Here is an 11,339-nt window from a genome sequence, read left to right as displayed (position 1 = left end):
TTTACAGGTATCTTGTAATGTTTATTAACTAATTGGTAATGTTTATCAACTAATTGGTGCCTTGGCGGGGTCACACCTTACAGCGGTGACACTGATGTAGTTTTGAATGTCGAAACGTAGATAACCAAAAGCACATCATGATGGTATAATTGAAGATCACGAAAAAAAAATATGTCGTAAAATTGAGCGTTAAGAAACATGAGAGCAAATTAAGAAAAAAAAATATATAACCAAAAGATAAGACTTGTATAAAACCCATTATGTACATAAATTTAACATTATTGATATGCGCAAAATGCAACATATAAATTATATCAAATGTGGCATAAAACTAACCCTTTTTTAGTACTAATGTTGGAAAAAGTGTGTTTTTGTTTTCCTTTTGTATTTTCAGGATTAAATTAGCTCAAATTAACAAAAGAAGAAAAAGACAGCAAAATCTAACATAAATACAAGAAAAGGAACAAAAGTGGAATGCCCGACCCCTCAACAGCATCTTCCCAAGCAAAACCAAGGACACAGAAGACTGAACACGCCCCGTGCTCAGCGAGCATGGGGCCGTGCCCAAGAAGCAGCAGAAAAGACAAACCTTTAGAAGCTTCTATTGCCCACCACGGGGCCGTGCCCAGTGGACACGGGGGCGTGGTCAGACTCCTGAAGGCGCATTTATTGTAATTGTGAATTACAATTAACGAGGAGAGAGACAAGAATGGACACGGGGCCGTGCCCGAGCTTCTGTTCAGCCTATAAATAGGAGTGCTTGGAGACATTTCAACTCATCCCTTGGCACACCACCTCTCTCACACTTCACCCACCACCCACCACCACCATAACACCATCCTCCACCACCATCATCCATTGTCCATCATAGAGTGTGTGAGTCGTCTCGGGATCCAAGATTGATCGTAAGAGTTCTTGACAATCAAAAGCCATGTTTGCCTAAGTCTCTTACATCACTTGGTGAAGACAAGTGTTTAGTGTAATACTTTTTATTTTTAATCTTTTGCACTTTTTAATTGGTTTTGTATTAATGACTTTAATTACTAGTTTCTTATGTTGAAGGTGATTCTTCCTTATCGTTTGTCCGTGGTGTCTTGACATTATTTTACTGTTTATATAAAATAAAAGATTTTCACCATTCATATCTCCACGGTCTATATGGAGGTATGTTGGCTACCTGGTCGGGGGTTAAGGGAACGGTTTGGTAAGAGTCTTGCTGTTGTTCAGCGTTTAGAGATCCTGCAAGGGACCTGGGTCAAATTTAGTAGAACCTCCTTCAATGCCCAAAGGTATTGGATGGCGGGGGTCCAAACTCTTTGATCCCCTCATAAGTTAAACTACTATTAAAACTTTAACCCAGCTATTTAGGACTGTATCCCTGCTGACTCAGACTACTTAGCTGAGGGTAACATAGCCTTCAAAAGAGGGGCCTACCACATTATGCATTAATAACTTAATTCATTATCTTTCAATAATCCGACCCTTTAGGATTGTATCCTTGCTAACTCAAACTACTGGGTTGACGGTAACGTCGCCTTCAAAAGAGGGGCCTACTACAATAACTAAGATAATCACTTAAACAAGTGTAAAAGTGCAAAAATAATCAAAGGTTACACTAACACACGAGTCGGATCCAAGTGATTCATCTTGTCTATCTGTTTTTATTTTTATTTTTATTTTCAGCATTTTAGTTAGTTTTATTTTCTTAGTTAAAAAATCTTTTTCTAACATTTTGGTTTGATTAGACGTTGAGGATAAACCGGTATTAAAAGCTCTTGTGTCCTTGGACGACCTCGGTATCTTACCAACACTATACTACGTCCACGATGGGTGCACTTGCCATATGTGTGTTTAGTGTTAGTAAATATCGTGTTTTATAAATTTAAAACTTGGCTAAAAGTGTAAAAAGGGCTTAAAATATACATCCAAATTATAACACACTTCACGCACATCAAGTTTTTGACGCCGTTGCCGGGGACACAAGGATTTAAGAAAGCTTAAAATCGACGGCCTAATCAGTTTTTCAAAACCTTTTTAAAAAAACGCGCGCACATTTTCCTGCATTTTAGTTTAGTTTGCATTCACAGTAGCCTGAACACGGGGCCGTGTTCACTGAACACGGGGCCGTGCTGCATATTTTTAGGTAGATACCCAGATACAGAGTCTGAACACGGGGCCGTGCTCACTGAACACGCCCCCGTGCTCAATGAGACCAGTAACTTTAATTAAAACGCCCAGATACAGACCCTGAACACGGGGCCGTGTTCACCAGACATGGGGCCGTGTCCAACCTCTGTTTCCGTCTTTGTTTCTATTTTCTGGTCCCGAGACTCGGTTGTGGTCTGCTGAGTGATTCTTATGGATCAATACTCAGGAGGCTACAACTACACCTATGAGGAGGATGATTATATGAGAGAATATTGCACTAATTATGGTAACCCGCACTCGGTACAATGTTGTGACTTATTTCAACCATCCACTTCATACAACTATTATGAGGAGTCAAGATATGAGCCACCACCTTCATATACTTATTATGAGGAACCATGGTGTGAACAACCCACCTCATATGAGTACTATGAAGAACAAAATTACGACCCTTATCCATCATATGCTTACAATGAAGGACAATGGTGTGAACCATCTACTTCATATGGGTACTATGAGGAACCAAGGATCGAACAACCGGATTCAAGCTTTGAGGATCCCAATCCTTACTCTATCACCGACATAGCCGAGAGGATAGTAGAAAAACTTAAAACTATCGAACATTACATAAAAGAATCTCGCGCAAGGAAAGAGGAGCCCCGCGCAAGAGAAGAATTAAATAAAGAAACGATAGTCGAAGAGTTAAAAATGGAAGAACAAACAAGTGAAAAACCGACACATGAGTTAAACAACGAAAGAGGTGAGGCCGATAACGTTAAAATCTAAGAAGAGTCTAATTTTGAAGAAATTAATCTCTTGTCACCTTCTTTTGAAAACCATTGTTTAGTGTCAACTCATGCTAAGTTTTTAAAGGAATTAAACACTAACGCGAAAATTGAAGAAATGGTAAGTGTTAAGTTAACTAATGATCAAACTTCACTAATAAAAGAAGACCCTTTTGAAATTAACATTACACCGGTTCCATGTTTTTTTCAAAATTCATTTATTAGTAACATCACCATTGATAAGGATCTTTGTATTAACATAATGCCTAATTACCTTTTCGAAAAATTAAGTATTAGTGATTTTGCCCCACTTCAAATACCCATTTTTCTATCCAATCGGAGAGTAATTAAGTCAATCGGTGTAGTGAAGGACGTCTTAGTTCAAACAAATCAATTGGTTATTCCAACCGATTTCGTCATCCTCGATGACGCTTCTCTAGTGTTGGGAAGACCTTTTGTAAAAACTCATGAAGCTTTGAAAAACCGGAAGTCCAATAATCTACCTCTTCAACTAGGGGCATTCAAAGGGAGCATAGATATTGAGCGTTCAATGAAATATCCTTTTGGCAATAATGACCCCCTAATTGAAGATGAAGATGAGCCACCCGATACAAGTGAAAAAGTTGACCACTTTGTTGTCACACCCCTAATTTCCACGTGTCACCGGTGGGCCCGGTGGGGAGTATAGTGACGTAGTTGGCATCATCATAGACAAACAACACAATATATAAATGCACAGCGGAAGCAAAGATAGATTCATTTCAACTTTAATAGAGTATAATATTAAATATCACTAATAGTTGAAACGGATCCACAGGCGGATCAAAATAAAAACAAGATATTGTTCAACAGATTTATTGTCATCCAAGCTTGCGAGACTTATTGTGGACGCTCTAGAAGACAGCCAGCCTATTACGTGTAGTACCTGCACTTAACCTTTTGGGAAAATACGTCAGTTTACACTGGTAAATACAATTTAACTGACTCATTTTGAAAAGGTTGAAAATTGATTTGAATGCTCAAGGCACAAAACATTTTTATAACTTGGGATAATTATTTATTATAATCTTGTGAACGAATTACATGTTACTTGTGCGTTCAGTAGCCCGGATCTTGTCCGGGTTAAAGATCAATAGACACACCACAATAATGAGTTATACACTGACAGGTGTACGCCTACACCTCGTGCTCTGGTCGTGGCCATCTCGTAAGATGATGCCAAGGATATCCGGGACATGGTCATTAATCCCCCAAAGGCTTAAAGTAAACAAGACTGTTTAAACGAGCCGATCAAATTATTCAATTAACCACCCACGGATGTAAGATTTGATGCTCGATCAAGCGGTATTCTATATACCGTAACCCAAGCCCGTATAGGGAAAATAAGTTAAAAGTATTTACCTTGGTAAGTATAAATCACAACTAGCAAGTGAAGGTAGCTTTTACTGGTTCTTCTATTCTGGAACAAAGGTTTATAATAACCTATTAGATTCCTAACGGATCTTTATTTAAGCGTAAGCTTAGACCGGTTAGTTTTAAGGACGATACGGTTCAAACGCACGATTAAGCGAAGACCGGATAGAACGTGATTTAGACCCGACAAGTTTGAATACTTGTATAATATGGGTATGCCAAATACATTCTGGATTTTGAGACAAAATGATAATGTTTGACCCGTTTCGGTCAATTTATGCAAACTAGTTACATAAACCGAACCGAACGCTAAAAGAGCGTTACGGGTAACCATAAGAGTCATATGCAAGTTCCCTGAGATAATATGCTCTAAATATGTCATAATATCAGTAAGTTATGTTCTATTATGCCCCGGATGAATTTAAACTCAACTTATGCCTTATAAGGGCATTTTGGTCATTTAAAAGATTATAAAAGAGTTAAATTTGTAATCTGAGTTGTAGGTCTGATTCATACAGTAAAAATACTTAATTTAACATATTATAACAGTAGGGTATGACCCATATATGAAACTTATCATTTAAAAATCAAACTATGCACCTTAGGGGTATTTTGGTAATTTCACAAGGGCTAAAAGTGTCAAAACTGGAAACCTGAGTTCAAAAACTTATACTTACTGTTATTTTATTAAAAATATCAGTAGGTATCAACCTTATATGTTTAATATGGTTATAGTGCATACTAGGCGTTAAAAACGCTTAAAAAGTCAATTTGGAGCCATTTCCGGGTTTTTAAAAGAAAGCTGAGATTTTTATAATTCCAAAAGGCTCAACATATTTTATTTAACAAATAAAATCAGTAGAAAAAGGTTTGGGGTCAAAAAGATTTATAAAACTCATTTTATGGCTTAAAAGGGTAAATTCGGTATTTACCGAATTAAACTTAGAGACCTATGATACGATCAGCCAAAAATTAAATAATAATCTTTAAAAATCCCAAATTATTATATAACATCAGTTGGTAAAAAGTTTGGTGTCAAAAAGTGGGTTTAAATAGGCTATACGTTAATTACGCCGTTTACTTAACATAAAGCTTTCAAATTACGATATTGAGCATAACTCTTAATTTAGACCTCAAACTGATGTCAAATTTTAAGTGCATGCTTATAAATCAGTAACAAACGTTTCTACTCTTTCACTTTTTCAAAAATCGCGTTTTATAGCAAAAAGGGCAAAATAGTCATATTTAAGCATAAACCGGTAACATGCATATGAATCGGATAAGTGTTGAACCAAGTTTGTAAAATCTCAGAGAGTTGTACATATATAAAATTGGTTCAAAATAAGCTCCAAGGCAGATCTCAAACATGCATGCACGGATCCGAATTGAGAGTCAAAGAAAAAGTCATTTTATGAGACTTTCGGTTCCGATCCGGGTTTGGACTGAAAATTGTCGAGTTGATCAAGATGAAACATGTTCTTTTATTAACTATAAAGTTATTTTGATGATCAAACAGGTTGCATGTGATCTACATTGTTAATTATACTAAATTTTGCAAAAACCCATTCTGTTGACTTTTTAAGAAAAGCTTTGACTCGACAATCATCATGCTTAGAGTGGGAATCTGTAAATACCCTTTTGAGGGTTTGTTACCCACATAAATACCAACTTGTAGGTACTTTCAATTCGAGAAATGACTGAGCCATTTTTGTTTAATCGTAAAGTCAAACTAAATTTACGACGGATTGACTTTCGGTTAATAAACTAAGCTAGAACGAATTTGAAAGAGTTATGAACACTTACAATGGTCCTAAATAAGCTTAGAGATCACTAGGAAGATGCCTTGTTGTCCAGAAAGCTCCAGGAGTTGTCTTGTGATTTTTAGAAAATGCAAGTGTTCTTGGTTTACTACTTCATGTGCCTTATATGCAGATTTTAATGTGTTGTGAGGCTGCCACAAAGGTCTAGGAATGTTATGAGATGTGTCCAAGTGCCCCTAGCTGCATGTAATCTCATTGGTGAGGCTCTGGAGTGGACAAAAGCTGTAAACAACTCGAAATCAGACCTGAAACTGGCAGCTGGCTGTTTTCTGTCGCTGGGCAGGTCACGCGGCCCGCGTAAGGGTCCCCAGGCGGGCCGCCTGGGCCTTCTGATCCACCAAAAACCTTTTTAATGTTTGCGTTTTGGTCCTTGGTCCTTTGTTACATGGTTTTAGCTATTTATCTTGCACATTAGACCTTCAAATATGATTTTTAAGGACCTTGGGACATTTACAAACATGGTAAAGTCCTTGGTTAACTTTGTGCTCACCCGAAAAGTCATGAAATTCAACGTTGACGCATTTAACCCTTCGTGCACGGTTTCGATCATAACTTTCTCATACGATAACGAAACTTCATGAAATTTTTACCACCTATTCTAGTGAGTATATTTTATCATTACAAAGCTTCAGGTTTGCCAAAAGATCACTCAGAGGTATACATTCAACATGTTGACACAATTAGCCCTGTAGTTTGCAATTCCTCACTTTCTTTCATTTTTCGCTTTGTATGATCCATGATATATCCGTTTAGGATTATAAACACCATGTAGGGTTATTGTAGAGCCTATCTTTCCATTGTTGACACTTTGGACCCTTATAATTCCATAGTTTCACTGTTTGTCAACTTTAGTCCCTCTAAAGTATGTTTTCACATATCCAAAGCCTATGCCACGTGTCATTGCATTATTGGACGTAAATTTCCGAGGTGTTACATCCTCACCCCCCTAAAAGAAATCTCGACCTCGAGATTTACTGGAACAAATGAGGGTACTTTTCTTTCATCGTGGATTCTACCTCCCATGTGTATTCGGGACCTCTACGGGCATCCCACTTGACCTTAACTATAGGTATATACTTCCTTCGGAGCTTCTTCACCTGTCGATCCTCAATCGACAATGGTTTTTCCACAAACTTCAAGCTTTCATCAATGTGTATATCTATATGTGGTATGACCAGTGATTCGTCAGCGAAACACTTCTTTAGATTACAGATGTGGAACACATTATGTATACTACTAAGTTCTTCAGGTAAGTTTAGCTTATAGGCAATTGATCCGACGCGTTCGATAACCTCAAAAGGTCCTATGTATCTCTGGCTCAGCTTACCTTTCTTACCAAATCGCATCACTCCCTTCCAGGGTGATACCTTAAGCAATACTTTGTCACCTACTTCGAAGTGAAAAGGCTTACGCTTTGGATCAGCGTAGCTTTTCTGCCTATCTTGGGCAGCTTTCAAACGATCGCGAATCTGGACAATTTTGTCCGTTGTTTCAAAAACCAAATCTGGTCCTGATAACTGAACTTCTCCTACTTCTGCCCAATAGATGGGTGTTCGGCATTTTCTACCATATAATGCCTCGAAAGGCGCAGCCTTAATACTAGTATGGTAGCTATTGTTATAGGAGAACTCTATCAATGGTAGGTGGTTATCCCAACTGCCACCTAAATCAATTACACATGCTCGAAGCATGTCTTCCAATGTTTGGATGGTACGCTCACTCTGTCCGTCTGTCTGCGGATGGTAAGCCGTACTAAAGTTTAAGCGCGTACCCAAAGACTGTTGGAAACTCTTCCAAAAATGAGAGGTGTATCTCGTATCTCGGTCAGAGATAATCGACACTGGTACACCATGTAGAGCTACGATCTTATCCACATACAATTGAGCTAACATGTCAGAGCTGTAAGTTTCCTTAATGGGAAGAAAATGTGCTGACTTGGTTAGCCTATCTACTATAACCCATATAGTATCGTTTCCCTTCCTTGTTTTGGGCAATTTGGTGATGAAATCCATTGTCACCATCTCCCACTTCCACGTGGGAATTTCAGGTTGTTGAAGCAAACCTGACGGCTTCTGATGCTCAGCTTTGACTTGCGCACAAGTCAGACATTTAGCTACATACACAGCTACAGACTTTTTCAAACCGATCCACCAGTAGTTTGCCTTTAGATCCTGGTACATCTTATCAGCTCCAGGATGAACAGAATATTTGGAGCTGTGGGCTTCCTGGAGGGTAACATCTCGAAGTCCTCCATAAACTGGAACCCATATTCGCCCATTCAGTCTTAGCATTCCATCCTTGTCATAGGATAACTGCTCCTCAGTTACTCCTAGCTTTTCCTCAGGATAGTTAGCTTCCAACACAACTTCCTTCTGTGCAGCTAACACCCTTTCGTTCAAATTATTCCTTATTTCTATGCGCTTGGCATTGATTCTTATCGGCTTCACTCTTTCTTTTCTGCTTAAGGCGTCAGCAACTACATTTGCCTTGCCTGGATGGTATCTTATCTCACATTCGTAATCATTTAAAGTCTCCATCCATCGCCTTTGTCACATGTTCAATTCCTTCTGATTGAACAAATGTTGAAGGCTCTTGTGATCCGAATAGATCACACACTTGGTTCCATACAAGTAGTGTCTCCAAAGTTTCAGTGCAAATACAACGGCACCCAGTTCTAAGTCGTGGGTGGTGTAGTTTTTCTCGTGCACCTTTAGTTGTCGTGAAGCGTAAGCAATGACCTTGCCTCTTTGCATGAGTACACAGCCCATGCCAGTGTGTGACGCATCGCAATACACCACGAATTCTTCTATACCATCGGGCAATGTTAACACTGGTGCATTGCTCAACTTCTTCTTCAGAACGTCAAAGGATTCCTGCTGCTTAGGGCCCCAATCAAACTTGATCTTCTTACGCGTCAACGAAGTTAGGGGCGCAGCAATCCTTGAAAAATTTTCGATGAATCGCCTATAGTATCCTGCTAATCCTAGAAAACTGCGAATCTCGGTAGGTGTCTTTGGCTCTTGCCAATTCATAACTGCTTCTACCTTAGCAGGATCTACTTGGATACCACGCTCACTTACCACATGTCCAAGGAATTGGACTTCTCGATGCCAAAATTCGCACTTTGAAAATTTGGCATAGAGTTTCTCATGATGTAGAAGTTTGAGAACACAACGAAGGTGTTTCTCGTGGTCAGCCTAGTTCTTTGAGTAGATAAGGATGTCGTCAATAAAGACGATGACGAATTTATCCAAATAAGGCTTGCAGACGCGATTCATGAGATCCATGAATGCGGCTGGTGCGTTAGTGAGCCCAAAAGGCATCACTAGGAACTCGTAATGTCCATAACGAGTCCTAAACGCTGTCTTGTGTACATCTTCATCCTTGACCTTCAACTGATGATAGCCTGGCCTTAAGTCGATCTTTGAAAAGTAGCTTGCCCCTTGTAATTGATCGAACAGGTCGTCGATCCTGGGCAAAGGATACCTATTCTTGATAGTGACTTTATTAAGCTCGCGGTAATCGATGCACAGACGCATCGATCCATCCTTCTTTTTGACAAACAAAATCGGCGCTCCCCAAGGAGACGAGCTAGGTCTAATAAAACCTTTAGCTAACAGATCATCTAACTGCGTCCTTAACTCCTTCATCTCCGTTGGTGCTAACCTATATGGTGCTCTCGCTACTGGCGCCGCACCCGGAATGATGTCAATTCGAAATTCCACTTGCCTATCCGGTGGTAAACCAGGTAGTTCTTCCGGAAACACTTCAGGGTATTCCGAAATGACAAGGATATCTTCAATCTTCGGCTTTGGCTCATCAATAGTAACTTGTGCCATATAAATGACACAACCCTTCTGCAAACATCTGGATGCCTTGAGCATGGACACTTGCTCAGGCAATCCATGCTGAGTATCTCCTTGGATAGTGAGTGACTCACCAGACGGAGTTTTAACTACCACTTGCTTTCTATTGCATAGAATCTGGGCTTGGTTATGCGATAACCAATCCATACCTATCACTATATCAAAACCGGCTAGCTTAAAGGGAAGTAAGGATAATGGAAAAGAGTGATTCCCAATGGATATAACACATCCATCTAAAACAGTTGAGGCGGTTTCTATGGTTCCATCAGCTAATTCCACCTCATACTTCACACTTAAGGCTTTTACAGGTAATTTTAACAACTCACAGAACTTATTATCTACAAAAGACTTATCTGCTCCAGAATCAAACAATACTCTAGCAAAAATATCGTTTACAAGAAAGGTACCTGTAATCACGTTGTCATCTTGAACAGCTTCCTTAGCGTCCATCTTGAAGACCCTTGCGTTGGTCTTTTTCCCTTCTTCGGTTTTCTTGGTGTTCTTTGGGCAATTAGACTTAATGTGCCTCTTCTCATTGCAACCACAACATGTTGCATCCTTCAGCTTCTTACATTCCAAGGTCTTATGATCGGTGGATTTGCAGATTCCACAGGGTCTCGCGTGAGACTGGGATTTCGACTCAAATCGACACTTCCCAAAATGGTTCTTCTTGCAAGTTTTACATTTGGGCTTATCCCCTGATTGTTGCCTATCCTTTTTAGATCCCGACCCTTTCTTGTGGTCGTCATTTCCTCGGTGTCTCTTCTCTGATCTTCGTGAGGTATCGTCCTCACGCTTTCTCTTACTTTCTTCTGAGTTCCTAAGAGCTCTCAACCTGACTACGTCCTGGGTGAGAGAGAGGGATAGATCAGCTACTGATCTGAAAGTTGTAGGCCTCGATGCCTTAACACTTGCTTTAATCTCAGGGGCCAAACCCCCAATGAAACGGGCAATCCTTCTCGGCTCTGGGGTTACCAAGTATGGAACCAATCGAGATAGAGTATTGAAAGTGGTGAGGTATGCCTGGCAGTCTAGATTTTTCATCACCAAAGATACGAAGTCTGACTCGATCCTTTCAACTTCATGTTGTGGGCAAAAATTCTCTTTAATAAGAGTTATGAACTGATCCCATGACATACTGTAAAGTGTGGCCTTTCCGGCAGCTTGTAAAAGAGATTTCCACCACGCTAGTGCGTCCCCTTTGAACGATTGGGATACGTACTTCACTACATCCCGATCAGCACATCCGCTGATATCTACTACCGTATCCATTTCGTCCAACCAGGTCATGCAGTCTACTGCTCCCT

The sequence above is a fragment of the Helianthus annuus genome, chromosome 17 (genome assembly GCF_002127325.2).
Source record: "Helianthus annuus cultivar XRQ/B chromosome 17, HanXRQr2.0-SUNRISE, whole genome shotgun sequence".
In the NCBI taxonomy this organism is placed as follows: domain Eukaryota; kingdom Viridiplantae; phylum Streptophyta; class Magnoliopsida; order Asterales; family Asteraceae; genus Helianthus; species Helianthus annuus.
The sequence above is the reverse complement of the archived record's forward strand: the minus strand, read 5'-3'. Positions refer to the sequence as shown.